Genomic DNA, 24,252 nt, shown 5'->3' with positions numbered 1-24,252 from the left:
ATATTAGCAGGGGGTCTTAAATTAAACTACTAAACAGGCTCAACACTGTTTAGCTGCCAACAGCAGTTGGAATTGGGCCTAAACAGTGTGGTAAGTCTTTAGGTGATGGCTATTGTGTCTGTTTGACCTCTTCCAAATGTCTGTGCTGGCAATAAAAAGAAAAAGTTTCCAATTTAAATAGCTAGAGAATAAAAACAATTTGCCAGTAATGTGAAAAAACCTACAGCACCTGGTGTTCCCATGTGGTCTCCCACCCAAGTACTAACCAGGCCCAACACTGCTTAGCTTCCAAGATCAGACGAGATTGGGCCTATCCAATGTGGTATGGCTGTAGTTGAGATACAGGCACTTTTTTGCCCTCTTCTACTTCTATCACCAGGTAAGCTAATAAAAAAGTTTCCTAACTGTATTGGCTTACTGAAAAAAATCATGTGTTGGTAATGTAAAAAGACCTACAGGACATGATATTAGCAGGGGGTCTTAAATTAAACTACTAAAGAGGCTCAACACTGTTTAGCTGCCAAAAGCAGTTGGAATTGGGCCTAAACAGTTTGGTAAGTCTTTAGGTGATGGCTATTGTGTCTGTTTGACCTCTTCCAAATGTCTGTGCTGGCAATAAAAAGATAAAGTTTCCTATTTAAATAGCTAGAGAATAAAAACAATTTGCCAGTAATGTGAAAAAACCTACAGCACCTGGTGTTCCCATGTGGTCTCCCACCCAAGTACTAACCAGGCCCAACACTGCTTAGCTTCCAAGATCAGACGAGATTGGGCCTATCCAATGTGGTATGGCTGTAGGTGAGTTAAAGGCACTTTTTTGCCCTCTTCTACTTCTATCACCAGGTAAGCTAATACAAAAGTTTCCTAACTGTATTGGCTTACTGAAAAAAATCATGTGTTGGTAATGTAAAAAGACCTACAGGACATGATATTAGCAGGGGGTCTTAAATTAAACTACTAAAGAGGCTCAACACTGTTTAGCTGCCAAAAGCAGTTGGAATTGGGCCTAAACAGTGTGGTAATTCTTTAGGTGATGGCTATTGTGTCTGTTTGACCGCTTCCAAATGTCTGTACTGGCAATAAAAAGAAAAAGTTTCCAATTTAAATAGCTAGAGAATAAAAACAATTTGCCTGTAATGTGAAAAAACCTACAGCACCTGGTGTTCCCATGTGGTCTCCCACCCAAGTACTAACCAGACCCAACACTGCTTAGCTTCCAAGATTAGACGAGATTGGGCCTATCCAATGTGGTATGGCTGTAGGTGAGATACATGCACTTTTTTGCCCTCTTCTACTTCTATCACCAGGTAAGCTAATAAAAAAGTTTCCTAACTGTATTGGCTTACTGAAAAAAATCATGTGTTGGTAATGTAAAACGACCTACAGGACATGATATTAGCAGGGGGTCTTAAATTAAACTACTAAAGAGGATCAACACTGTTTAGCTGCCAAAAGCAGTTGGAATTGGGCCTAAACAGTGTGGTAAGTCTTTAGGTGATGGCTATTGTGTCTGTTTGACCTCTTCCAAATGCCTGTACTGGCAATAAAAAGAAAAAGTTTCCAATTTAAATAGCTAGAGAATAAAAACAATTTGCCTGTAATGTGAAAAAAACCTACAGCACCTGGTGTTCCCATGTGGTCTCCCACCCAAGTACTAACCAGGCCCAACACTGCTTAGCTTCCAAGAACAGACGAGATTGGGCCTATCCAATGTGGTATGGCTGTAGGTGAAATACAGGCACTTTTTAGCCCTCTTCTACTTCTATCACCAGGTAAGCTAATAAAAAAGTTTCCTAACTGTATTGGCTTACTGAAAAAAATCATGTGTTGGTAATGTAAAAAGACCTACAGGACATGATATTAGCAGGGGGTCTTAAATTAAACTACTAAAGAGGCTCAACACTGTTTAGCTGCCAAAAGCAGTTGGAATTGGGCCTAAACAGTTTGGTAAGTCTTTAGGTGATGGCTATTGTGTCTGTTTGACCTCTTCCAAATGTCTGTGCTGGCAATAAAAAGATAAAGTTTCCTATTTAAATAGCTAGAGAATAAAAACAATTTGCCAGTAATGTGAAAAAACCTACAGCACCTGGTGTTCCCATGTGGTCTCCCACCCAAGTACTAACCAGGCCCAACACTGCTTAGCTTCCAAGATCAGACGAGATTGGGCCTATCCAATGTGGTATGGCTGTAGGTGAGTTAAAGGCACTTTTTTGCCCTCTTCTACTTCGATCACCAGGTAAGCTAATACAAAAGTTTCCTAACTGTATTGGCTTACTGAAAAAAATCATGTGTTGGTAATGTAAAAAGACCTACAGGACATGATATTAGCAGGGGGTCTTAAATTAAACTACTAAAGAGGCTCAACACTGTTTAGCTGCCAAAAGCAGTTGGAATTGGGCCTAAACAGTGTGGTAAGTCTTTAGGTGATGGCTATTGTGTCTGTTTGACCTCTTCCAAATGTCTGTACTGGCAATAAAAAGAAAAAGTTTCCAATTTAAATAGCTAGAGAATAAAAACAATTTGCCTGTAATGTGAAAAAACCTACAGCACCTGGTGTTCCCATGTGGTCTCCCACCCAAGTACTAACCAGGCCCAACACTGCTTAGCTTCCAAGATCAGACGAGATTGGGCCTATCCAATGTGGTATGGCTGTAGGTGAGATACATGCACTTTTTTGCCCTCTTCTACTTCTATCACCAGGTAAGCTAATAAAAAAGTTTCCTAACTGTATTGGCTTACTGAAAAAAATCATGTGTTGGTAATGTAAAACGACCTACAGGACATGATATTAGCAGGGGGTCTTAAATTAAACTACTAAAGAGGATCAACACTGTTTAGCTGCCAAAAGCAGTTGGAATTGGGCCTAAACAGTGTGGTAAGTCTTTAGGTGATGGCTATTGTGTCTGTTTGACCTCTTCCAAATGTCTGTACTGGCAATAAAAAGAAAAAGTTTCCAATTTAAATAGCTAGAGAATAAAAACAATTTGCCTGTAATGTGAAAAAACCTACAGCACCTGGTGTTCCCATGTGGTCTCCCACCCAAGTACTAACCAGGCCCAACACTGCTTAGCTTCCAAGAACAGACGAGATTGGGCCTATCCAATGTGGTATGGCTGTAGGTGAAATACAGGCACTTTTTTGCCCTCTTCTACTTCTATCACCAGGTAAGCTAATAAAAAAGTTTCCTAACTGTATTGGCTTACTGAAAAAAATCATGTGTTGGTAATGTAAAAAGACCTACAGGACATGATATTATCAGGGGGTCTTAAATTAAACTACTAAATAGCCTCAACACTGTTTACCTGCCAAAAGCAGTTGGAATTGGGCCTAAACAGTGTGGTAAGTCTTTAGGTGATGGATATTGTGTCTGTTTTACCTCTTCCAAATGTCAGTGCTGGCAATAAAAAGAAAAAGTTTCCAATTTAAATATCTAGAGAATAAAAACAATTTGCCAGTAATGTGAAAAAACCTACAGCACCTGGTGTTCCCATGTGGTCTCCCACCCAAGTACTATCCAGGCCCAACACTGCTTTGCTTCCAAGATCAGGCCTATCCAATGTGGTATGGCTGTAGGTGAGATACAGGTACTTTTTTGCCCTCTTCTACTTCTATCACCAGGTAAGCTAATACAAAAGTTTCCTAACTGTATTGGCTTACTGAAAAAAATCATGTGTTGGTAATGTAAAAAGACCTACAGGACATGATATTAGCAGGGGGTCTTAAATTAAACTACTAAAGAGGCTCAACACTGTTTAGCTGCCAAAAGCAGTTGGAATTGGGCCTAAACAGTGTGGTAAGTCTTTAGGTGATGGCTATTGTGTCTGTTTGAACTCTTCCAAATGTCTGTGCTGGCAATAAAAAGAAAAAGTTTCCAATCTAAATAGCTAGAGAATAAAAACAATTTGCCAGTAATGTGAAAAAACCTACAGCACCTGGTGTTCCCATGTGGTCTCCCACCCAAGTACTATCCAGGCCCAACACTGCTTTGCTTCCAAGATCAGGCCTATCCAATGTGGTATGGCTGTAGGTGAGATACAGGTACTTTTTTGCCCTCTTCTACTTCTATCACCAGGTAAGCTAATACAAAAGTTTCCTAACTGTATTGGCTTACTGAAAAAAATCATGTGTTGGTAATGTAAAAAGACCTACAGGACATGATATTAGCAGGGGGTCTTAAATTAAACTACTAAAGAGGCTCAACACTGTTTAGCTGCCAAAAGCAGTTGGAATTGGGCCTAAACAGTGTGGTAAGTCTTTAGGTGATGGCTATTGTGTCTGTTTGAACTCTTCCAAATGTCTGTGCTGGCAATAAAAAGAAAAAGTTTCCAATCTAAATAGCTAGAGAATAAAAACAATTTGCCAGTAATGTGAAAAAACCTACAGCACCTGGTGTTCCCATGTGGTCTCCCACCCAAGTACTAACCAGGCCCAACACTGCTTAACTTCCAAGATCAGACGAGGTTGGGCCTATCCAATGTGGTATGGCTGTAGGTGAGATACAAGCACTTTTTTGCCCTCTTCTACTTCTATCACCAGGTAAGCTAATAAAAAAGTTTCCTAACTGTATTGGCTTACTGAAAAAAATCATGTGTTGGTAATGTAAAACGACCTACAGGACATGATATTAGCAGGGGGTCTTAAATTAAACTACTAAAGAGGATCAACACTGTTTAGCTGCCAAAAGCAGATGGAATTGGGCCTAAACAGTGTGGTAAGTCTTTAGGTGATGGCTATTGTGTCTGTTTGACCTCTTCCAAATGCCTGTACTGGCAATAAAAAGAAAAAGTTTCCAATTTAAATAGCTAGAGAATAAAAACAATTTGCCTGTAATGTGAAAAAACCTACAGCACCTGGTGTTCCCATGTGGTCTCCCACCCAAGTACTAACCAGGCCCAACACTGCTTAGCTTCCAAGAACAGACGAGGTTGGGCCTATCCAATGTGGTATGGCTGTAGGTGAGATACAAGCACTTTTTTGCCCTCTTCTACTTCTATCACCAGGTAAGCTAATAAAAAAGTTTCCTAACTGTATTGGCTTACTGAAAAAAATCATGTGTTGGTAATGTAAAACGACCTACAGGACATGATATTAGCAGGGGGTCTTAAATTAAACTACTAAAGAGGATCAACACTGTTTAGCTGCCAAAAGCAGATGGAATTGGGCCTAAACAGTGTGGTAAGTCTTTAGGTGATGGCTATTGTGTCTGTTTGACCTCTTCCAAATGCCTGTACTGGCAATAAAAAGAAAAAGTTTCCAATTTAAATAGCTAGAGAATAAAAACAATTTGCCTGTAATGTGAAAAAACCTACAGCACCTGGTGTTCCCATGTGGTCTCCCACCCAAGTACTAACCAGGCCCAACACTGCTTAGCTTCCAAGAACAGACGAGATTGGGCCTATCCAATGTGGTATGGCTGTAGGTGAAATACAGGCACTTTTTAGCCCTCTTCTACTTCTATCACCAGGTAAGCTAATAAAAAAGTTTCCTAACTGTATTGGCTTACTGAAAAAAATCATGTGTTGGTAATGTAAAAAGACCTACAGGACATGATATTAGCAGGGGGTCTTAAATTAAACTACTAAAGAGGCTCAACACTGTTTAGCTGCCAAAAGCAGTTGGAATTGGGCCTAAACAGTGTGGTAAGTCTTTAGGTGATGGCTATTGTGTCTGTTTGACCTCTTCCAAATGTCTGTACTGGCAATAAAAAGAAAAAGTTTCCAATTTAAATAGCTAGAGAATAAAAACAATTTGCCTGTAATGTGAAAAAACCTACAGCACCTGGTGTTCCCATGTGGTCTCCCACCCAAGTACTAACCAGGCCCAACACTGCTTAGCTTCCAAGAACAGACGAGATTGGGCCTATCCAATGTGGTATGGCTGTAGGTGAAATACAGGCACTTTTTTGCCCTCTTCTACTTCTATCACCAGGTAAGCTAATAAAAAAGTTTCCTAACTGTATTGGCTTACTGAAAAAAATCATGTGTTGGTAATGTAAAAAGACCTACAGGACATGATATTATCAGGGGGTCTTAAATTAAACTACTAAATAGCCTTAACACTGTTTACCTGCCAAAAGCAGTTGGAATTGGGCCTAAACAGTGTGGTAAGTCTTTAGGTGATGGATATTGTGTCTGTTTTACCTCTTCCAAATGTCAGTGCTGGCAATAAAAAGAAAAAGTTTCCAATTTAAATATCTAGAGAATAAAAACAATTTGCCAGTAATGTGAAAAAACCTACAGCACCTGGTGTTCCCATGTGGTCTCCCACCCAAGTACTATCCAGGCCCAACACTGCTTTGCTTCCAAGATCAGGCCTATCCAATGTGGTATGGCTGTAGGTGAGATACAGGTACTTTTTTGCCCTCTTCTACTTCTATCACCAGGTAAGCTAATACAAAAGTTTCCTAACTGTATTGGCTTACTGAAAAAAATCATGTGTTGGTAATGTAAAAAGACCTACAGGACATGATATTAGCAGGGGGTCTTAAATTAAACTACTAAAGAGGATCAACACTGTTTAGCTGCCAAAAGCAGTTGGAATTGGGCCTAAACAGTGTGGTAAGTCTTTAGGTGATGGCTATTGTGTCTGTTTGAACTCTTCCAAATGTCTGTGCTGGCAATAAAAAGAAAAAGTTTCCAATCTAAATAGCTAGAGAATAAAAACAATTTGCCAGTAATGTGAAAAAACCTACAGCACCTGGTGTTCCCATGTGGTCTCCCACCCAAGTACTAACCAGGCCCAACACTGCTTAACTTCCAAGATCAGACGAGGTTGGGCCTATCCAATGTGGTATGGCTGTAGGTGAGATACAAGCACTTTTTTGCCCTCTTCTACTTCTATCACCAGGTAAGCTAATAAAAAAGTTTCCTAACTGTATTGGCTTACTTAAAAAAAATCATGTGTTGGTAATGTAAAAAGACCTACAGGACATGATATTAGCAGGGGGTCTTAAATTAAACTACTAAAGAGGCTCAACACTGTTTAGCTGCCAAAAGCAGTTGGAATTGGGCCTAAACAGTGTGGTAATTCTTTAGGTGATGGCTATTGTGTCTGTTTGACCTCTTCCAAATGTCTGTACTGGCAATAAAAAGAAAAAGTTTCCAATTTAAATAGCTAGAGAATAAAAACAATTTGCCTGTAATGTGAAAAAAACCTACAGCACCTGGTGTTCCCATGTGGTCTCCCACCCAAGTACTAACCAGGCCCAACACTGCTTAGCTTCCAAGATCAGACAAGATTGGGCCTATCCAATGTGGTATGGCTGTAGGTGAGATACAGGCACTTTTTTGCCCTCTTCTACTTCTATCACCAGGTAAGCTAATAAAAAAGTTTCCTAACTGTATTGGCTTACTGAAAAAAATCATGTGTTGGTAATGTAAAAAGACCTACAGGACATGATATAAGCAGGGGGTCTTAAATTAAACTACTAAACAGGCTCAACACTGTTTAGCTGCCAAAAGCAGTTGGAATTGAGCCTAAACAGTGTGGTAAGTCTTTAGCTGATGGCTATTGTGTCTGTTTGACCTCTTCCAAATGTCTGTGCTGGCAATAAAATGAAAAAGTTTCCAATATAAATAGCTAGAGAATAAAAACAATTTGCCAGTGATGTGAAAAAACCTACAGCACCTGGTGTTCCCATGTGGTCTCCCACCCAAGTACTAACCAGGCCCAACACTGCTTAGCTTCCAAGATCAGACGAGATTGGGCCTATCCAATGTGGTATGGCTGTAGGTGAGTTAAATTCACTTTTTTGCCCTCTTCTACTTTTATCACCAGGTAAGCTAATAAAAAAGTTTCCTAACTGTATTGGCTTACTGAAAAAAATCATGTGTTGGTAATGTAAAAAGACCTACAGGACATGATATTAGCAGGGGGTCTTAAATTAAACTACTAAAGAGGCTCAACACTGTTTAGCTGCCAAAAGCAGTTGGAATTGGGCCTAAACAGTGTGGTAAGTCTTTAGGTGATGGCTATTGTGTCTGTTTGACCTCTTCCAAATGTCTGTACTGGCAATAAAAAGAAAAAGTTTCCAATTTAAATAGCTAGAGAATAAAAACAATTTGCCTGTAATGTGAAAAAACCTACAGCACCTGGTGTTCCCATGTGGTCTCCCACCCAAGTACTAACCAGGCCCAACACTGCTTAGCTTCCAAGATCAGACGAGATTGGGCCTATCCAATGTGGTATGGCTGTAGGTGAGATACATGCACTTTTTTGCCCTCTTCTACTTCTATCACCAGGTAAGCTAATAAAAAAGTTTCCTAACTGTATTGGCTTACTGAAAAAAATCATGTGTTGGTAATGTAAAACGACCTACAGGACATGATATTAGCAGGGGGTCTTAAATTAAACTACTAAAGAGGATCAACACTGTTTAGCTGCCAAAAGCAGATGGAATTGGGCCTAAACAGTGTGGTAAGTCTTTAGGTGATGGCTATTGTGTCTGTTTGACCTCTTCCAAATGCCTGTACTGGCAATAAAAAGAAAAAGTTTCCAATTTAAATAGCTAGAGAATAAAAACAATTTGCCTGTAATGTGAAAAAACCTACAGCACCTGGTGTTCCCATGTGGTCTCCCACCCAAGTACTAACCAGGCCCAACACTGCTTAGCTTCCAAGAACAGACGAGATTGGGCCTATCCAATGTGGTATGGCTGTAGGTGAAATACAGGCACTTTTTAGCCCTCTTCTACTTCTATCACCAGGTAAGCTAATAAAAAAGTTTCCTAACTGTATTGGCTTACTGAAAAAAATCATGTGTTGGTAATGTAAAAAGACCTACAGGACATGATATTAGCAGGGGGTCTTAAATTAAACTACTAAAGAGGCTCAACACTGTTTAGCTGCCAAAAGCAGTTGGAATTGGGCCTAAACAGTGTGGTAAGTCTTTATGTGATGGCTATTGTGTCTGTTTGACCTCTTCCAAATGTCTGTACTGGCAATAAAAAGAAAAAGTTTCCAATTTAAATAGCTAGAGAATAAAAACAATTTGCCTGTAATGTGAAAAACCCTACAGCACCTGGTGTTCCCATGTGGTCTCCCACCAAAGTACTAACCAGGCCCAACACTGCTTAGCTTCCAAGATCAGACGAGATTGGGCCTATCCAATGTGGTATGGCTGCAGGTGAGATACAGGCACTTTTTTGCCCTCTTCTACTTCTATCACCAGGTAAGCTAATACAAAAGTTCCCTAACTGTATTGGCTTACGGAAAAAAATCATGTGTTGGTAATGTAAAAAGACCTACAGGACATGATATTAGCAGGGGGTCTTAAATTAAACTACAAAAGAGGCTCAACACTGTTTAGCTGCCAAAAGCAGTTGGAATTGAGCCTAAACAGTGTGGTAAGTCTTTAGCTGATGGCTATTGTGTCTGTTTGACCTCTTCCAAATGTCTGTGCTGGCAATAAAATGAAAAAGTTTCCAATATAAATAGCTAGAGAATAAAAACAATTTGCCAGTGATGTGAAAAAACCTACAGCACCTGGTGTTCCCATGTGGTCTCCCACCCAAGTACTAACCAGGCCCAACACTGCTTAGCTTCCAAGATCAGACGAGATTGGGCCTATCCAATGTGGTATGGCTGTAGGTGAGTTAAATTCACTTTTTTGCCCTCTTCTACTTCTATCACCAGGTAAGCTAATAAAAAAGTTCCCTAACTGTATTGGCTTACTGAAAAAAATCATGTGTTGGTAATGTAAAAAGACCTACAGGACATGATATTAGCAGGGGGTCTTAAATTAAACTACTAAAGAGGCTCAACACTGTTTAGCTGCCAAAAGTAGTTGGAATTGGGCCTAAACAGTGTGGTAAGTCTTTAGGAGATGGCTATTGTGTCTGTTTGACCTCTTCCAAATGTCTGTACTGGCAATAAAAAGAAAAAGTTTCCAATTTAAATAGCTAGAGAATAAAAACAATTTGCCTGTAATGTGAAAAAACCTACAGCACCTGGTGTTCCCATGTGGTCTCCCACCCAAGTACTAACCAGGCCCAACACTGCTTAGCTTCCAAGATCAGACAAGATTGGGCCTATCCAATGTGGTATGGCTGTAGGTGAGATATAGGCACTTTTTTGCCCTCTTCTACTTCTATCACCAGGTAAGCTAAAAAAAAAGTTTCCTAACTGTATTGGCTTACTGAAAAAAATCATGTGTTGGTAATGTAAAAAGACCTACAGGACATGATATTAGCAGGGGGTCTTAAATTAAACTACTAAACAGGCTCAACACTGTTTAGCTGCCAACAGCAGTTGGAATTGGGCCTAAACAGTGTGGTAAGTCTTTAGGTGATGGCTATTGTGTCTGTTTGACCTCTTCCAAATGTCTGTACTGGCAATAAAAAGAAAAAGTTTCCAATTTAAATAGCTAGAGAATAAAAACAATTTGCCTGTAATGTGAAAAAACCTACAGCACCTGGTGTTCCCATGTGGTCTCCCACCCAAGTACTAACCAGGCCCAACACTGCTTAGCTTCCAAGATCAGACGAGATTGGGCCTATCCAATGTGGTATGGCTGTAGGTGAGATACAGGCACTTTTTTGCCCTCTTCTACTTCTATCACCAGGTAAGCTAATAAAAAAGTTTCCTAACTGTATTGGCTTACTGAAAAAAATCATGTATTGGTAATGTAAAAAGACCTACAGGACATGATATTAGCAGGGAGTCTTAAATTAAACTACTAAAGAGGCCCAACACTGTTTAGCTGCCAAAAGCAGTTGGAATTGGGCCTAAACAGTGTGGTAAGTCTTTAGGTGATGGCTATTGTGTCTGTTTGACCTCTTCCAAATGTCTGTGCTGGCAATAAAAAGAAAAAGTTTCCAATTTAAATAGCTAGAGAATAAAAACAATTTGCCAGTAATGTGAAAAAACCTACAGCACCTGGTGTTCCCATGTGGTCTCCCACCCAAGTACTAACCAGGCCCAACACTGCTTAGCTTCCAAGATCAGACGAGATTGGGCCTATCCAATGTGGTATGGCTGTAGTTGAGATACAGGCACTTTTTTGCCCTCTTCTACTTCTATCACCAGGTAAGCTAATAAAAAAGTTTCCTAACTGTATTGGCTTACTGAAAAAAATCATGTGTTGGTAATGTAAAAAGACCTACAGGACATGATATTAGCAGGGGGTCTTAAATTAAACTACTAAAGAGGCTCAACACTGTTTAGCTGCCAAAAGCAGTTGGAATTGGGCCTAAACAGTTTGGTAAGTCTTTAGGTGATGGCTATTGTGTCTGTTTGACCTCTTCCAAATGTCTGTGCTGGCAATAAAAAGATAAAGTTTCCTATTTAAATAGCTAGAGAATAAAAACAATTTGCCAGTAATGTGAAAAAACCTACAGCACCTGGTGTTCCCATGTGGTCTCCCACCCAAGTACTAACCAGGCCCAACACTGCTTAGCTTCCAAGATCAGACGAGATTGGGCCTATCCAATGTGGTATGGCTGTAGGTGAGTTAATGGCACTTTTTTGCCCTCTTCTACTTCTATCACCAGGTAAGCTAATACAAAAGTTTCCTAACTGTATTGGCTTACTGAAAAAAATCATGTGTTGGTAATGTAAAAAGACCTACAGGACATGATATTAGCAGGGGGTCTTAAATTAAACTACTAAAGAGGCTCAACACTGTTTAGCTGCCAAAAGCAGTTGGAATTGGGCCTAAACAGTGTGGTAAGTCTTTAGGTGATGGCTATTGTGTCTGTTTGACCTCTTCCAAATGTCTGTACTGGCAATAAAAAGAAAAAGTTTCCAATTTAAATAGCTAGAGAATAAAAACAATTTGCCTGTAATGTGAAAAAACCTACAGCACCTGGTGTTCCCATGTGGTCTCCCACCCAAGTACTAACCAGGCCCAACACTGCTTAGCTTCCAAGATCAGACGAGATTGGGCCTATCCAATGTGGTATGGCTGTAGGTGAGATACATGCACTTTTTTGCCCTCTTCTACTTCTATCACCAGGTAAGCTAATAAAAAAGTTTCCTAACTGTATTGGCTTACTGAAAAAAATCATGTGTTGGTAATGTAAAAAGACCTACAGGACATGATATTAGCAGGGGGTCTTAAATTAAACTACTAAAGAGGCTCAACACTGTTTAGCTGCCAAAAGCAGTTGGAATTGGGCCTAAACAGTTTGGTAAGTCTTTAGGTGATGGCTATTGTGTCTGTTTGACCTCTTCCAAATGTCTGTGCTGGCAATAAAAAGATAAAGTTTCCTATTTAAATAGCTAGAGAATAAAAACAATTTGCCAGTAATGTGAAAAAACCTACAGCACCTGGTGTTCCCATGTGGTCTCCCACCCAAGTACTAACCAGGCCCAACACTGCTTAGCTTCCAAGATCAGACGAGATTGGGCCTATCCAATGTGGTATGGCTGTAGGTGAGTTAATGGCACTTTTTTGCCCTCTTCTACTTCTATCACCAGGTAAGCTAATACAAAAGTTTCCTAACTGTATTGGCTTACTGAAAAAAATCATGTGTTGGTAATGTAAAAAGACCTACAGGACATGATATTAGCAGGGGGTCTTAAATTAAACTACTAAAGAGGCTCAACACTGTTTAGCTGCCAAAAGCAGTTGGAATTGGGCCTTAACAGTGTGGTAAGTCTTTAGGTGATGGCTATTGTGTCTGTTTGACCTCTTCCAAATGTCTGTACTGGCAATAAAAAGAAAAAGTTTCCAATTTAAATAGCTAGAGAATAAAAACAATTTGCCTGTAATGTGAAAAAACCTACAGCACCTGGTGTTCCCATGTGGTCTCCCACCCGAGTACTAACCAGGCCCAACACTGCTTAGCTTCCAAGATCAGACGAGATTGGGCCTATCCAATGTGGTATGGCTGTAGGTGAGATACATGCACTTTTTTGCCCTCTTCTACTTCTATCACCAGGTAAGCTAATAAAAAAGTTTCCTAACTGTATTGGCTTACTGAAAAAAATCATGTGTTGGTAATGTAAAAAGACCTACAGGACATGATATTAGCAGGGGGTCTTAAATTAAACTACTAAAGAGGCTCAACACTGTTTAGCTGCCAAAAGCAGTTGGAATTGGGCCTAAACAGTGTGGTAAGTCTTTAGGTGATGGCTATTGTGTCTGTTTGACCTCTTCCAAATGTCTGTACTGGCAATAAAAAGAAAAAGTTTCCAATTTAAATAGCTAGAGAATAAAAACAATTTGCCAGTAATGTGAAAAAACCTACAGCACCTGGTGTTCATATGTGGTCTCCCACCCAAGTACTAACCAGGCCCAACACTGCTTAGCTTCCAAGATCAGACGAGGTTGGGCCTATCCAATGTGGTATGGCTGTAGGTGAGATACAGGCACTTTTTTGCCCTCTTCTACTTCTATCACCAGGTAAGCTAATACAAAAGTTTCCTAACTGTATTGGCTTACTGAAAAAAATCATGTGTTGGTAATGTAAAAAGACCTACAGGACATGATATTAGCAGGGGGTCTTAAATTAAACTACAAAAGAGGCTCAACACTGTTTAGCTGCCAAAAGCAGTTGGAATTGAGCCTAAACAGTGTGGTAAGTCTTTAGGTGATGGCTATTGTGTCTGTTTGACCTCTTCCAAATGTCTGTGCTGGCAATAAAAAGAAAAAGTTTCCAATATAAATAGCTAGAGAATAAAAACAATTTGCCAGTAATGTGAAAAAACCTACAGCACCTGGTGTTCCCAGGTGGTCTCCCACCCAAGTACTAACCAGGCCCAACACTGCTTAGCTTCCAAGATCAGACGAGATTGGGCCTATCCAATGTGGTATGGCTGTAGGTGAGATACAGGCACTTTTTTGCCCTCTTCTACTTCTATCACCAGGTAAGCTAATACAAAAGTTTCCTAACTGTATTGGCTTACTAAAAAAAATCATGTGTTGATAATGTAAAAAGACCTACAGGACATGATATTAGCAGGGGGGCTTAAATTAAACTACAAAAGAGGCTCAACACTGTTTAGCTGCCAAAAGCAGTTGGAATTGAGCCTAAACAGTGTGGTAAGTCTTTAGGTGATGGCTATTGTGTCTGTTTGACCTCTTCCAAATGTCTGTGCTGGCAATAAAAAGAAAAAGTTTCCAATTTAAATAGCTAGAGAATAAAAACAATTTGCCAGTAATGTGAAAAAACCTACAGCACCTGGTGTTCCCAGGTGGTCTCCCACCCAAGTACTAACCAGGCCCAACACTGCTTAGCTTCCAAGATCAGACGAGATTGGGCCTATCCAATGTGGTATGGCTGTAGGTGAGACACAGGCACTTTTTTGCCCTCTTCTACTTCTATCACCAGGTAAGCTAATAAAAAAGTTTCCTAACTGTATTGGCTTACTTAAAAAAAATCATGTGTTGGTAATGTAAAAAGACCTACAGGACATGATCTTAGCAGGGGGTCTTAAATTAAACTACTAAACAGGCTCAACACTGTTTAGCTGCCAAAAGCAGTTGGAATTGGGCCTAAACAGTGTGGTAAGTCTTTAGGTGATGGCTATTGTGTCTGTTTGACCTCTTCCAAATGTCTGTACTGGCAATAAAAAGAAAAAGTTTCCAATTTAAATAGCTAGAGAATAAAAACAATTTGCCTGTAATGTGAAAAAACCTACAGCACCTGGTGTTCCCATGTGGTCTCCCACCCAAGTACTAACCAAGCCCAACACTGCTTAGCTTCCAAGATCAGACGAGATTGGGACTATCCAATGTGGTATGGCTGTAGGTGAGATACAGGCACTTTTTTGCCCTCTTCTACTTCTATCACCAGGTAAGCTAATAAAAAAGTTTCCTAACTGTATTGGCTTACTTAAAAAAAATCATGTGTTGGTAATGTAAAAAGACCTACAGGACATGATCTTAGCAGGGGGTCTTAAATTAAACTACTAAACAGGCTCAACACTGTTTAGCTGCCAAAAGCAGTTGGAATTGGGCCTTAACAGTGTGGTAAGTCTTTAGGTGATGGCTATTGTGTCTGTTTGACCTCTTCCAAATGTCTGTACTGGCAATAAAAAGAAAAAGTTTCCAATTTAAATAGCTAGAGAATAAAAACAATTTGCCTGTAATGTGAAAAAACCTACAGCACCTGGTGTTCCCATGTGGTCTCCCACCCAAGTACTAACCAAGCCCAACACTGCTTAGCTTCCAAGATCAGACGAGATTGGGACTATCCAATGTGGTATGGCTGTAGGTGAGATACAGGCACTTTTTTGCCCTCTTCTACTTCTATCACCAGGTAAGCTAATAAAAAAGTTTCCTAACTGTATTGGCTTACTGAAAAAAATCATGTGTTGGTAATGTAAAAAGACCTACAGGACATGATATTAGCAGGGGGTCTTAAATTAAACTACTAAAGAGGCTCAACACTGTTTAGCTGCCAAAAGCAGTTGGAATTGGGCCTAAACAGTGTGGTAAGTCTTTAGGTGATTGCTATTGTGTCTGTTTGACCTCTTCCAAATGTCTGTACTGGCAATAAAAAGAAAAAGTTTCCAATTTAAATAGCTAGAGAATAAAAACAATTTACCTGTAATGTGAAAAAACCTACAGCACCTGGTGTTCCCATGTGGTCTCCCACCCAAGTACTAACCAGGCCCAACACTGCTTAGCTTCCAAGATCAGACGAGATTGGGCCTGTCCAATGTGGTATGGCTGTAGGTGAGATACAGGCACTTTTTTGCCCTCTTCTACTTCTATCACCAGGTAAGCTAATACAAAAGTTTCCTAACTGTATTGGCTTACTGAAAAAAATCATGTGTTGGTAATGTAAAAAGACCTACAGGACATGATATTAGCAGGGGGTCTTAAATTAAACTACAAAAGAGGCTCAACACTGTTTAGCTGCCAAAAGCAGTTGGAATTGAGCCTAAACAGTGTGGTAAGTCTTTAGGTGATGGCTATTGTGTCTGTTTGACCTCTTCCAAATGTCTGTGCTGGCAATAAAAAGAAAAAGTTTCCAATATAAATAGCTAGAGAATAAAAACAATTTTTCCAGTAATGTGAAAAAAACAACAGCACCTGGTGTTCCCAGGTGGTCTCCCACCCAAGTACTAACCAGGCCCAACACTGCTTAACTTCCAAGATCAGACGAGATTGGGCCTATCCAATGTGGTATGGCTGTAGGTGAGATACAGGCACTTTTTTGCCCTCTTCTACTTCTATCACCAGGTAAGCTAATACAAAAGTTTCCTAACTGTATTGGCTTACTAAAAAAAATCATGTGTTGGTAATGTAAAAAGACCTACAGGACATGATATTAGCAGGGGGGCTTAAATTAAACTACAAAAGAGGCTCAACACTGTTTAGCTGCCAAAAGCAGTTGGAATTGAGCCTAAACAGTGTGGTAAGTCTTTAGGTGATGGCTATTGTGTCTGTTTGACCTCTTCCAAATGTCTGTGCTGGCAATAAAAAGAAAAAGTTTCCAATTTAAATAGCTAGAGAATAAAAACAATTTGCCAGTAATGTGAAAAAACCTACAGCACCTGGTGTTCCCAGGTGGTCTCCCACCCAAGTACTAACCAGGCCCAACACTGCTTAGCTTCCAAGATCAGACGAGATTGGGCCTATCCAATGTGGTATGGCTGTAGGTGAGATACAGGCACTTTTTTGCACTTTCTACTTCTATCACCAGGTAAGCTAATAAAAAAGTTTCCTAACTGTATTGGCTTACTTAAAAAAAATCATGTGTTGGTAATGTAAAAAGACCTACAGGACATGATCTTAGCAGGGGGTCTTAAATTAAACTACTAAACAGGCTCAACACTGTTTAGCTGCCAAAAGCAGTTGGAATTGGGCCTAAACAGTGTGGTAAGTCTTTAGGTGATGGCTATTGTGTCTGTTTGACCTCTTCCAAATGTCTGTACTGGCAATAAAAAGAAAAAGTTTCCAATTTAAATAGCTAGAGAATAAAAACAATTTGCCTGTAATGTGAAAAAACCTACAGCACCTGGTGTTCCCATGTGGTCTCCCACCCAAGTACTAACCAGTCCCAACACTGCTTAGCTTCCAAGATCAGACGAGATTGGGCCTATCCAATGTGGTATGGCTGTAGGTGAGATACAGGCACTTTTTTGCCCTCTTCTACTTCTATCACCAGGTAAGCTAATAAAAAAGTTTCCTAACTGTATTGGCTTACTGAAAAAAATCATGTGTTGGTAATGTAAAAAGACCTACAGGACATGATATTAGCAGGGGGTCTTAAATTAAACTACTAAAGAGGCTCAACACTGTTTAGCTGCCAGAAGCAGTTGGAATTGGGCCTAAACAGTGTGGTAAGTCTTTAGGTGATGGCTATTGTGTCTGTTTGACCTCTTCCAAATGTCTGTACTGGCAATAAAAAGAAAAAGTTTCCAATTTAAATAGCTAGAGAATAAAAACAATTTGCCTGTAATGTGAAAAAACCTACAGCACCTGGTGTTCCCATGTGGTCTCCCACCCAAGTACTAACCAAGCCCAACACTGCTTAGCTTCCAAGATCAGACGAGATTGGGACTATCCAATGTGGTATGGCTGTAGGTGAGATACAGGCACTTTTTTGCCCTCTTCTACTTCTATCACCAGGTAAGCTAATAAAAAAGTTTCCTAACTGTATTGGCTTACTTAAAAAAAATCATGTGTTGGTAATGTAAAAAGACCTACAGGACATGATATTAGCAGGGGGTCTTAAATTAAACTACTAAAGAGGCTCAACACTGTTTAGCTGCCAAAAGCAGTTGGAATTGGGCCTAAACAGTGTGGTAAGTCTTTAGGTGATGGCTATTGTGTCTGTTTGACCTCTTCCAAATGTCTGTACTGGCAATAAAAAGAAAAAGCTTCCAATTTAAATAGCTAGAGAATAAAAACAATTTGCCAGTAATGTGAAAAAACCTACAGCACCTGGTGATCCCATGTGGTCTCCCACCCAAGTACTAACCAGGCCCAACACTGCTTAGCTTCCAAGATCAGACGAGATTGGGCCTATCCAATGTGGTATGGATGTAGGTGAGTTAAAGGCACTTTTTTGCCCTCTTCTACTTCTATCACCAGGTAAGCTAATACAAAAGTTTCCTAACTGTATTGGCTTACTGAAAAAAATCATGTGTTGGTAATGTAAAAAGACCTACAGTACATGATATTAGCAGGGGGTCTTAAATTAAACTACAAAAGAGGCTCAACACTGTTTAGCTGCCAAAAGCAGTTGGAATTGAGCCTAAACAGTGTGGTAAGTCTTTAGGTGATGGCTATTGTGTCTGTTTGACCTCTTCCAAATGTCTGTGCTGGCAATAAAAAGAAAAAGTTTCCAATATAAATAGCTAGAGAATAAAAACAATTTGCCAGTAATGTGAAAAAACCTACAGCACCTGGTGTTCCCAGGTGGTCTCCCACCCAAGTACTAACCAGGCCCAACACTGCTTAGCTTCCAAGATCAGACGAGATTGGGCCTATCCAATGTAGTATGGCTGTAGGTGAGATACAGGCACTTTTTTGCCCTCTTCTACTTCTATCACCAGGTAAGCTAATAAAAAAGTTTCCTAACTGTATTGGCTTACTTAAAAAAAATCATGTGTTGGTAATGTAAAAAGACCTACAGGACATGATATTAGCAGGGGGTCTTAAATTAAACTACTAAACAGGCTTAACACTGTTTAGCTGCCAAAAGCAGTTGGAATTTGGCCTAAACAGTGTGGTAAGTCTTTAGGTGATGGCTATTGTGTCTGTTTGACCTCTTCCAAATGTCTGTACTGGCAAGAAAAAGAAAAAGTTTCCAATTTAAATAGCTAGAGAATAAAAACAATTTGCCTGTAATGTGAAAAAAATTACAGCACCTGGTGTTCCCATGTGGTCTCCCACCCAAGTATTAACCAGGCCCAACACTGCTTAGCTTCCAAGATCAGACGAGATTGGGCCTATCCAATGTGGTATGGCTGTAGGTGAGATACAGGCACTTTTTTGCCCTCTTCTACTTCTATCACCAGGTAAGCTAATAAAAAAGTTTCCTAACTGTATTGGCTTACTGAAAAAAATCATGTGTTGGTAATGTAAAAAGACCTACAGGACATGATATTAGCAGGGGGTCTTAAATTAAACTACTAAAGAGGCTCAACACTGTTTAGCTGCCAAAAGCAGTTGGAATTGGGCCTAAACAGTGTGGTAAGTCTTTAGGTGATGGCTATTGTGTCTGTTTGACCTCTTCCAAATGTCTGTGCTGGCAATAAAAAGAAAAAGTTTCCAATATAAATAGCTAGAGAATAAAAACAATTTGCCAGTAATGTGAAAAAACCTACAGCACCTGGTGTTCCCAGGTGGTCTCCCACCCAAGTACTAACCAGGCCCAACACTGCTTAGCTTCCAAGATCAGACGAGATTGGGCCTATCCAATGTAGTATGGCTGTAGGTGAGATACAGGCACTTTTTTGCCCTCTTCTACTTCTATCACCAGGTAAGCTAATAAAAAAGTTTCCTAACTGTATTGGCTTACTGAAAAAAATCATGTGTTGGTAATGTAAAAAGACCTACAGGACATGATATTAGCAGGGGGTCTTAAATTAAACTACTAAAGAGGCTCAACACTGTTTAGCTGCCAAAAGCAGTTGGAATTGGGCCTAAACAGTGTGGTAAGTCTTTAGGTGATGGCTATTGTGTCTGTTTGACCTCTTCCAAATGTCTGTACTGGCAATAAAAAGAAAAAGTTTCCAATTTAAATAGCTAGAGAATAAAAACAATTTGCCTGTAATGTGAAAAAACCTACAGCACCTGGTGTTCCCATGTGGTCTCCCACCCAAGTACTAACCAGGCCCAACACTGCTTAGCTTCCAAGATCAGACGAGATTGGGCCTATCCAATGTGGTATGGCTGTAGGTGAGATACATGCACTTTTTTGCCCTCTTCTACTTCTATCACCAGGTAAGCTAATAAAAAAGTTTCCTAACTGTATTGGCTTACTGAAAAAAATCATGTGTTGGTAATGTAAAAAGACCTACAGGACATGATATTAGCAGGGGGTCTTAAATTAAACTACTAAAGAGGCTCAACACTGTTTAGCTGCCAAAAGCAGTTGGAATTGGGCCTAAACAGTGTGGTAAGTCTTTAGGTGATGGCTATTGTGTCTGTTTGACCTCTTCCAAATGTCTGTACTGGCAATAAAAAGAAAAAGTTTCCAATTTAAATAGCTAGAGAATAAAAACAATTTGCCAGTAATGTGAAAAAACACACAGCACCTGGTGTTCCCATGTGGTCTCCCACCCAAGTACTAACCAGGCCCAACACTGCTTAGCTTCCAAGATCAGACGAGATTGGGCCTATCCAATGTGGTATGGCTGTAGGTGAGATACAGGCACTTTTTTGCCCTCTTCTACTTCTATCACCAGGTAAGCTAATACAAAAGTTTCCTAACTGTATTGGCTTACTGAAAAAAATCATGTGTTGGTAATGTAAAAAGACCTACAGGACATGATATTAGCAGGGGGTCTTAAATTAAACTACAAAAGAGGCTCAACACTGTTTAGCTGCCAAAAGCAGTTGGAATTGAGCCTAAACAGTGTGGTAAGTCTTTAGGTGATGGCTATTGTGTCTGTTTGACCTCTTCCAAATGTCTGTGCTGGCAATAAAAAGAAAAAGTTTCCAATATAAATAGCTAGAGAATAAAAACAATTTTTCCAGTAATGTGAAAAAACCTACAGCACCTGGTGTTCCCAGGTGGTCTCCCACCCAAGTACTAACCAGGCCCAACACTGCTTAGCTTCCAAGATCAGACGAGATTGGGCCTATCCAATGTGGTATGGCTGTAGGTGAGATACAGGCACTTTTTTGCCCTCTTCTACTTCTATCACCAGGTAAGCTAATACAAAAGTTTCCTAACTGTATTGGCTTACTAAAAAAAATCATGTGTTGGTAATGTAAAAAGACCTACAGGACATGATATTAGCAGGGGGGCTTAAATTAAACTACAAAAGAGGCTCAACACTGTTTAGCTGCCAAAAGCAGTTGGAATTGAGCCTAAACAGTGTGGTAAGTCTTTAGGTGATGGCTATTGTGTCTGTTTGACCTCTTCCAAATGTCTGTGCTGGCAATAAAAAGAAAAAGTTTCCAATTTAAATAGCTAGAGAATAAAAACAATTTGCCAGTAATGTGAAAAAACCTACAGCACCTGGTGTTCCCAGGTGGTCTCCCACCCAAGTACTAACCAGGCCCAACACTGCTTAGCTTCCAAGATCAGACGAGATTGGGCCTATCCAATGTGGTATGGCTGTAGGTGAGATACAGGCACTTTTTTGCACTTTCTACTTCTATCACCAGGTAAGCTAATAAAAAAGTTTCCTAACTGTATTGGCTTACTTAAAATAAATCATGTGTTGGTAATGTAAAAAGACCTACAGGACATGATCTTAGCAGGGGTCTTAAATTAAACTACAAAAGAGGCTCAACACTGTTTAGCTGCCAAAAGCAGTTGGAATTGAGCCTAAACAGTGTGGTAAGTCTTTAGGTGATGGCTATTGTGTCTGTGACCTCTTCCAAATGTCTGTACTGGCAATAAAAAGAAAAAGTTTCCAATTTAAATAGCTAGAGAATAAAAACAATTTGCCTGTAATGTGAAAAAACCTACAGCACCTGGTGTTCCCATGTGGTCTCCCACCCAAGTACTAACCAAGCCCAACACTGCTTAGCTTCCAAGATCAGACGAGATTGGGACTATCCAATGTGGTATGGCTGTAGGTGAGATACAGGCACTTTTTTGCCCTCTTCTACTTCTATCACCAGGTAAGCTAATAAAAAAGTTTCCTAACTGTATTGGCTTACTTAAAAAAAATCATGTGTTGGTAATGTAAAAAGACCTACAGGACATGATATTAGCAGGGGGTCTTAAATTAAACTACTAAAGAGGCTCAACACTGTTTAGCTGCCAAAAGCAGTTGGAATTGGGCCTAAACAGTGTGGTAAGTCTTTAGGTGATGGCTATTGTGTCTGTTTGACCTCTTCCAAATGTCTGTACTGGCAATAAAAAGAAAAAGCTTCCAATTTAAATAGCTAGAGAATAAAAACAATTTGCCAGTAATGTGAAAAAACCTACAGCACCTGGTGATCCCATGTGGTCTCCCACCCAAGTACTAACCAGGCCCAACACTGCTTAGCTTCCAAGATCAGACGAGATTGGGCCTATCCAATGTGGTATGGATGTAGGTGAGTTAAAGGCACTTTTTTGCCCTCTTCTACTTCTATCACCAGGTAAGCTAATACAAAAGTTTCCTAACTGTATTGGCTTACTGAAAAAAATCATGTGTTGGTAATGTAAAAAGACCTACAGTACATGATATTAGCAGGGGGTCTTAAATTAAACTACAAAAGAGGCTCAACACTGTTTAGCTGCCAAAAGCAGTTGGAATTGAGCCTAAACAGTGTGGTAAGTCTTTAGGTGATGGCTATTGTGTCTGTTTGACCTCTTCCAAATGTCTGTGCTGGCAATAAAAAGAAAAAGTTTCCAATATAAATAGCTAGAGAATAAAAACAATTTGCCAGTAATGTGAAAAACCTACAGCACCTGGTGTTCCCAGGTGGTCTCCCACCCAAGTACTAACCAGGCCCAACACTGCTTAGCTTCCAAGATCAGACGAGATTGGGCCTATCCAATGTGGTATGGCTGTAGGTGAGATACAGGCACTTTTTTGCCCTCTTCTACTTCTATCACCAGGTAAGCTAATAAAAAAGTTTCCTAACTGTATTGGCTTACTTAAAAAAAATCATGTGTTGGTAATGTAAAAAGACCTACAGGACATGATATTAGCAGGGGGTCTTAAATTAAACTACTAAACAGGCTTAACACTGTTTAGCTGCCAAAAGCAGTTGGAATTTGGCCTAAACAGTGTGGTAAGTCTTTAGGTGATGGCTATTGTGTCTGTTTGACCTCTTCCAAATGTCTGTACTGGCAAGAAAAAGAAAAAGTTTCCAATTTAAATAGCTAGAGAATAAAAACAATTTGCCTGTAATGTGAAAAAAATTACAGCACCTGGTGTTCCCATGTGGTCTCCCACCCAAGTATTAACCAGGCCCAACACTGCTTAGCTTCCAAGATCAGACGAGATTGGGCCTATCCAATGTGGTATGGCTGTAGGTGAGATACAGGCACTTTTTTGCCCTCTTCTACTTCTATCACCAGGTAAGCTAATACAAAAGTTTCCTAACTGTATTGGCTTACTGAAAAAAATCATGTGTTGGTAATGTAAAAAGACCTACAGGACATGATATTAGCAGGGGGTCTTAAATTAAACTACTAAAGAGGCTCAACACTGTTTAGCTGCCAAAAGCAGTTGGAATTGGGCCTAAACAGTGTGGTAAGTCTTTAGGTGATGGCTATTGTGTCTGTTTGACCTCTTCCAAATGTCTGTACTGGCAATAAAAAGAAAATTTTTCCAATTTAAATAGCTAGAGAATAAAAACAATTTGCCTGTAATGTGAAAAAACCTACAGCACCTGGTGTTCCCATGTGGTCTCCCACCCAAGTACTAACCAGGCCCAACACTGCTTAGCTTCCAAGATCAGACGAGATTGGGCCTATCCAATGTGGTATGGCTGTAGGTGAGTTAAAGGCACTTTTTTGCCCTCTTCTACTTCTATCACCAGGTAAGCTAATACAAAAGTTTCCTAACTGTATTGGCTTACTGAAAAAAATCATGTGTTGGTAATGTAAAAAGACCTACAGGACATGATATTAGCAGGGGGTCTTAAATTAAACTACAAAAGAGGCTCAACACTGTTTAGCTGCCAAAAGCAGTTGGAATTGAGCCTAAACAGTGTGGTAAGTCTTTAGGTGATGGCTATTGTGTCTGTTTGACCTCTTCCAAATGTCTGTGCTGGCAATAAAAAGAAAAAGTTTCCAATTTAAATAGCTAGAGAATAAAAACAATTTGCCAGTAATGTGAAAAACCTACAGCACCTGGTGTTCCCAGGTGGTCTCCCACCCAAGTACTAACCAGGCCCAACACTGCTTAGCTTCCAAGATCAGACGAGATTGGGCCTATCCAATGTGGTATGGCTGTAGGTGAGATACAGGCACTTTTTTGCCCTCTTCTACTTCTATCACCAGGTAAGCTAATAAAAAAGTTTCCTAACTGTATTGGCTTACTTAAAAAAAATCATGTGTTGGTAATGTAAAAAGACCTACAGGACATGATATTAGCAGGGGGTCTTAAATTAAACTACTAAACAGGCTTAACACTGTTTAGCTGCCAAAAGCAGTTGGAATTTGGCCTAAACAGTGTGGTAAGTCTTTAGGTGATGGCTATTGTGTCTGTTTGACCTCTTCCAAATGTCTGTACT

General features: G+C 39.9%; 43 non-coding genes and 9 pseudogenes across 43 annotated transcripts; all 52 read right to left on the bottom strand.

Annotated features, from left to right (window-relative positions):
• Positions 1-217: 217 nt before the first annotated feature.
• LOC146054925 (5S ribosomal RNA) lies at positions 218-336 on the bottom strand. The gene has a single exon (XR_014468341.1). It is a non-coding gene; the product is annotated as a 5S ribosomal RNA (ribosomal RNA).
• A 345-nt stretch (positions 337-681) lies between these two features.
• LOC146055071 (5S ribosomal RNA) lies at positions 682-800 on the bottom strand. The gene has a single exon (XR_014468439.1). It is a non-coding gene; the product is annotated as a 5S ribosomal RNA (ribosomal RNA).
• A 345-nt stretch (positions 801-1,145) lies between these two features.
• Positions 1,146-1,264, bottom strand: LOC146054994 (5S ribosomal RNA; annotated as a pseudogene).
• A 346-nt stretch (positions 1,265-1,610) lies between these two features.
• LOC146054943 (5S ribosomal RNA) lies at positions 1,611-1,729 on the bottom strand. Its single transcript, XR_014468358.1, has one exon. It is a non-coding gene; the product is annotated as a 5S ribosomal RNA (ribosomal RNA).
• Positions 1,730-2,074: 345 nt separating this feature from the next.
• Positions 2,075-2,193, bottom strand: LOC146055070 (5S ribosomal RNA). The gene has a single exon (XR_014468438.1). It is a non-coding gene; the product is annotated as a 5S ribosomal RNA (ribosomal RNA).
• Positions 2,194-2,538: 345 nt separating this feature from the next.
• Positions 2,539-2,657, bottom strand: LOC146055068 (5S ribosomal RNA). The gene has a single exon (XR_014468436.1). It is a non-coding gene; the product is annotated as a 5S ribosomal RNA (ribosomal RNA).
• A 345-nt stretch (positions 2,658-3,002) lies between these two features.
• Positions 3,003-3,121, bottom strand: LOC146054942 (5S ribosomal RNA). Its single transcript, XR_014468357.1, has one exon. It is a non-coding gene; the product is annotated as a 5S ribosomal RNA (ribosomal RNA).
• A 345-nt stretch (positions 3,122-3,466) lies between these two features.
• On the bottom strand, positions 3,467-3,575 carry LOC146055025 (5S ribosomal RNA; annotated as a pseudogene).
• A 345-nt stretch (positions 3,576-3,920) lies between these two features.
• LOC146055024 (5S ribosomal RNA) lies at positions 3,921-4,029 on the bottom strand (annotated as a pseudogene).
• Positions 4,030-4,374: 345 nt separating this feature from the next.
• LOC146054917 (5S ribosomal RNA) lies at positions 4,375-4,493 on the bottom strand. The gene has a single exon (XR_014468334.1). It is a non-coding gene; the product is annotated as a 5S ribosomal RNA (ribosomal RNA).
• Positions 4,494-4,838: 345 nt separating this feature from the next.
• Positions 4,839-4,957, bottom strand: LOC146054961 (5S ribosomal RNA). The gene has a single exon (XR_014468374.1). It is a non-coding gene; the product is annotated as a 5S ribosomal RNA (ribosomal RNA).
• A 345-nt stretch (positions 4,958-5,302) lies between these two features.
• On the bottom strand, positions 5,303-5,421 carry LOC146054941 (5S ribosomal RNA). Its single transcript, XR_014468356.1, has one exon. It is a non-coding gene; the product is annotated as a 5S ribosomal RNA (ribosomal RNA).
• Positions 5,422-5,766: 345 nt separating this feature from the next.
• LOC146054940 (5S ribosomal RNA) lies at positions 5,767-5,885 on the bottom strand. Its single transcript, XR_014468355.1, has one exon. It is a non-coding gene; the product is annotated as a 5S ribosomal RNA (ribosomal RNA).
• Positions 5,886-6,230: 345 nt separating this feature from the next.
• LOC146055023 (5S ribosomal RNA) lies at positions 6,231-6,339 on the bottom strand (annotated as a pseudogene).
• Positions 6,340-6,684: 345 nt separating this feature from the next.
• LOC146054916 (5S ribosomal RNA) lies at positions 6,685-6,803 on the bottom strand. Its single transcript, XR_014468333.1, has one exon. It is a non-coding gene; the product is annotated as a 5S ribosomal RNA (ribosomal RNA).
• Positions 6,804-7,150: 347 nt separating this feature from the next.
• LOC146054953 (5S ribosomal RNA) lies at positions 7,151-7,269 on the bottom strand. Its single transcript, XR_014468367.1, has one exon. It is a non-coding gene; the product is annotated as a 5S ribosomal RNA (ribosomal RNA).
• A 345-nt stretch (positions 7,270-7,614) lies between these two features.
• On the bottom strand, positions 7,615-7,733 carry LOC146055067 (5S ribosomal RNA). The gene has a single exon (XR_014468435.1). It is a non-coding gene; the product is annotated as a 5S ribosomal RNA (ribosomal RNA).
• Positions 7,734-8,078: 345 nt separating this feature from the next.
• Positions 8,079-8,197, bottom strand: LOC146055065 (5S ribosomal RNA). Its single transcript, XR_014468434.1, has one exon. It is a non-coding gene; the product is annotated as a 5S ribosomal RNA (ribosomal RNA).
• Positions 8,198-8,542: 345 nt separating this feature from the next.
• LOC146054939 (5S ribosomal RNA) lies at positions 8,543-8,661 on the bottom strand. Its single transcript, XR_014468354.1, has one exon. It is a non-coding gene; the product is annotated as a 5S ribosomal RNA (ribosomal RNA).
• A 345-nt stretch (positions 8,662-9,006) lies between these two features.
• LOC146054970 (5S ribosomal RNA) lies at positions 9,007-9,125 on the bottom strand. The gene has a single exon (XR_014468382.1). It is a non-coding gene; the product is annotated as a 5S ribosomal RNA (ribosomal RNA).
• A 345-nt stretch (positions 9,126-9,470) lies between these two features.
• On the bottom strand, positions 9,471-9,589 carry LOC146055064 (5S ribosomal RNA). The gene has a single exon (XR_014468433.1). It is a non-coding gene; the product is annotated as a 5S ribosomal RNA (ribosomal RNA).
• Positions 9,590-9,934: 345 nt separating this feature from the next.
• Positions 9,935-10,053, bottom strand: LOC146054952 (5S ribosomal RNA). Its single transcript, XR_014468366.1, has one exon. It is a non-coding gene; the product is annotated as a 5S ribosomal RNA (ribosomal RNA).
• A 345-nt stretch (positions 10,054-10,398) lies between these two features.
• Positions 10,399-10,517, bottom strand: LOC146055063 (5S ribosomal RNA). Its single transcript, XR_014468432.1, has one exon. It is a non-coding gene; the product is annotated as a 5S ribosomal RNA (ribosomal RNA).
• Positions 10,518-10,862: 345 nt separating this feature from the next.
• LOC146054924 (5S ribosomal RNA) lies at positions 10,863-10,981 on the bottom strand. Its single transcript, XR_014468340.1, has one exon. It is a non-coding gene; the product is annotated as a 5S ribosomal RNA (ribosomal RNA).
• Positions 10,982-11,326: 345 nt separating this feature from the next.
• LOC146055062 (5S ribosomal RNA) lies at positions 11,327-11,445 on the bottom strand. Its single transcript, XR_014468431.1, has one exon. It is a non-coding gene; the product is annotated as a 5S ribosomal RNA (ribosomal RNA).
• Positions 11,446-11,790: 345 nt separating this feature from the next.
• On the bottom strand, positions 11,791-11,909 carry LOC146055061 (5S ribosomal RNA). Its single transcript, XR_014468430.1, has one exon. It is a non-coding gene; the product is annotated as a 5S ribosomal RNA (ribosomal RNA).
• A 345-nt stretch (positions 11,910-12,254) lies between these two features.
• Positions 12,255-12,373, bottom strand: LOC146055060 (5S ribosomal RNA). The gene has a single exon (XR_014468429.1). It is a non-coding gene; the product is annotated as a 5S ribosomal RNA (ribosomal RNA).
• Positions 12,374-12,718: 345 nt separating this feature from the next.
• Positions 12,719-12,837, bottom strand: LOC146054892 (5S ribosomal RNA). Its single transcript, XR_014468311.1, has one exon. It is a non-coding gene; the product is annotated as a 5S ribosomal RNA (ribosomal RNA).
• Positions 12,838-13,182: 345 nt separating this feature from the next.
• On the bottom strand, positions 13,183-13,301 carry LOC146054996 (5S ribosomal RNA; annotated as a pseudogene).
• Positions 13,302-13,646: 345 nt separating this feature from the next.
• On the bottom strand, positions 13,647-13,765 carry LOC146055039 (5S ribosomal RNA). The gene has a single exon (XR_014468410.1). It is a non-coding gene; the product is annotated as a 5S ribosomal RNA (ribosomal RNA).
• Positions 13,766-14,110: 345 nt separating this feature from the next.
• Positions 14,111-14,229, bottom strand: LOC146055038 (5S ribosomal RNA). The gene has a single exon (XR_014468409.1). It is a non-coding gene; the product is annotated as a 5S ribosomal RNA (ribosomal RNA).
• A 346-nt stretch (positions 14,230-14,575) lies between these two features.
• Positions 14,576-14,694, bottom strand: LOC146054911 (5S ribosomal RNA). Its single transcript, XR_014468329.1, has one exon. It is a non-coding gene; the product is annotated as a 5S ribosomal RNA (ribosomal RNA).
• A 346-nt stretch (positions 14,695-15,040) lies between these two features.
• On the bottom strand, positions 15,041-15,159 carry LOC146054910 (5S ribosomal RNA). The gene has a single exon (XR_014468328.1). It is a non-coding gene; the product is annotated as a 5S ribosomal RNA (ribosomal RNA).
• A 345-nt stretch (positions 15,160-15,504) lies between these two features.
• Positions 15,505-15,623, bottom strand: LOC146054889 (5S ribosomal RNA). The gene has a single exon (XR_014468309.1). It is a non-coding gene; the product is annotated as a 5S ribosomal RNA (ribosomal RNA).
• Positions 15,624-15,969: 346 nt separating this feature from the next.
• LOC146054929 (5S ribosomal RNA) lies at positions 15,970-16,088 on the bottom strand. The gene has a single exon (XR_014468345.1). It is a non-coding gene; the product is annotated as a 5S ribosomal RNA (ribosomal RNA).
• Positions 16,089-16,433: 345 nt separating this feature from the next.
• Positions 16,434-16,552, bottom strand: LOC146055037 (5S ribosomal RNA). Its single transcript, XR_014468408.1, has one exon. It is a non-coding gene; the product is annotated as a 5S ribosomal RNA (ribosomal RNA).
• A 345-nt stretch (positions 16,553-16,897) lies between these two features.
• LOC146054983 (5S ribosomal RNA) lies at positions 16,898-17,016 on the bottom strand. Its single transcript, XR_014468394.1, has one exon. It is a non-coding gene; the product is annotated as a 5S ribosomal RNA (ribosomal RNA).
• A 345-nt stretch (positions 17,017-17,361) lies between these two features.
• LOC146054909 (5S ribosomal RNA) lies at positions 17,362-17,480 on the bottom strand. The gene has a single exon (XR_014468327.1). It is a non-coding gene; the product is annotated as a 5S ribosomal RNA (ribosomal RNA).
• Positions 17,481-17,826: 346 nt separating this feature from the next.
• Positions 17,827-17,945, bottom strand: LOC146055015 (5S ribosomal RNA; annotated as a pseudogene).
• Positions 17,946-18,290: 345 nt separating this feature from the next.
• On the bottom strand, positions 18,291-18,409 carry LOC146054900 (5S ribosomal RNA). The gene has a single exon (XR_014468319.1). It is a non-coding gene; the product is annotated as a 5S ribosomal RNA (ribosomal RNA).
• A 346-nt stretch (positions 18,410-18,755) lies between these two features.
• LOC146055009 (5S ribosomal RNA) lies at positions 18,756-18,874 on the bottom strand (annotated as a pseudogene).
• A 345-nt stretch (positions 18,875-19,219) lies between these two features.
• LOC146054899 (5S ribosomal RNA) lies at positions 19,220-19,338 on the bottom strand. Its single transcript, XR_014468318.1, has one exon. It is a non-coding gene; the product is annotated as a 5S ribosomal RNA (ribosomal RNA).
• A 345-nt stretch (positions 19,339-19,683) lies between these two features.
• Positions 19,684-19,802, bottom strand: LOC146055059 (5S ribosomal RNA). Its single transcript, XR_014468428.1, has one exon. It is a non-coding gene; the product is annotated as a 5S ribosomal RNA (ribosomal RNA).
• Positions 19,803-20,147: 345 nt separating this feature from the next.
• LOC146054964 (5S ribosomal RNA) lies at positions 20,148-20,266 on the bottom strand. Its single transcript, XR_014468377.1, has one exon. It is a non-coding gene; the product is annotated as a 5S ribosomal RNA (ribosomal RNA).
• Positions 20,267-20,612: 346 nt separating this feature from the next.
• Positions 20,613-20,731, bottom strand: LOC146055030 (5S ribosomal RNA). The gene has a single exon (XR_014468407.1). It is a non-coding gene; the product is annotated as a 5S ribosomal RNA (ribosomal RNA).
• A 345-nt stretch (positions 20,732-21,076) lies between these two features.
• LOC146055018 (5S ribosomal RNA) lies at positions 21,077-21,195 on the bottom strand. Its single transcript, XR_014468406.1, has one exon. It is a non-coding gene; the product is annotated as a 5S ribosomal RNA (ribosomal RNA).
• A 342-nt stretch (positions 21,196-21,537) lies between these two features.
• LOC146054907 (5S ribosomal RNA) lies at positions 21,538-21,656 on the bottom strand. Its single transcript, XR_014468325.1, has one exon. It is a non-coding gene; the product is annotated as a 5S ribosomal RNA (ribosomal RNA).
• Positions 21,657-22,002: 346 nt separating this feature from the next.
• LOC146055014 (5S ribosomal RNA) lies at positions 22,003-22,121 on the bottom strand (annotated as a pseudogene).
• A 344-nt stretch (positions 22,122-22,465) lies between these two features.
• On the bottom strand, positions 22,466-22,584 carry LOC146055006 (5S ribosomal RNA). The gene has a single exon (XR_014468405.1). It is a non-coding gene; the product is annotated as a 5S ribosomal RNA (ribosomal RNA).
• A 346-nt stretch (positions 22,585-22,930) lies between these two features.
• LOC146055008 (5S ribosomal RNA) lies at positions 22,931-23,049 on the bottom strand (annotated as a pseudogene).
• Positions 23,050-23,394: 345 nt separating this feature from the next.
• Positions 23,395-23,513, bottom strand: LOC146055058 (5S ribosomal RNA). The gene has a single exon (XR_014468427.1). It is a non-coding gene; the product is annotated as a 5S ribosomal RNA (ribosomal RNA).
• Positions 23,514-23,857: 344 nt separating this feature from the next.
• LOC146054993 (5S ribosomal RNA) lies at positions 23,858-23,976 on the bottom strand. Its single transcript, XR_014468403.1, has one exon. It is a non-coding gene; the product is annotated as a 5S ribosomal RNA (ribosomal RNA).
• Positions 23,977-24,252: the final 276 nt, after the last annotated feature.

The sequence above is a fragment of the Crinia signifera genome, unplaced genomic scaffold (genome assembly GCF_055691185.1).
Source record: "Crinia signifera unplaced genomic scaffold, ASM5569118v1 HAP2_SCAFFOLD_287, whole genome shotgun sequence".
NCBI classification, from domain to species: domain Eukaryota; kingdom Metazoa; phylum Chordata; class Amphibia; order Anura; family Myobatrachidae; genus Crinia; species Crinia signifera.
This window is presented reverse-complemented; position numbering and strand designations above follow the sequence as displayed.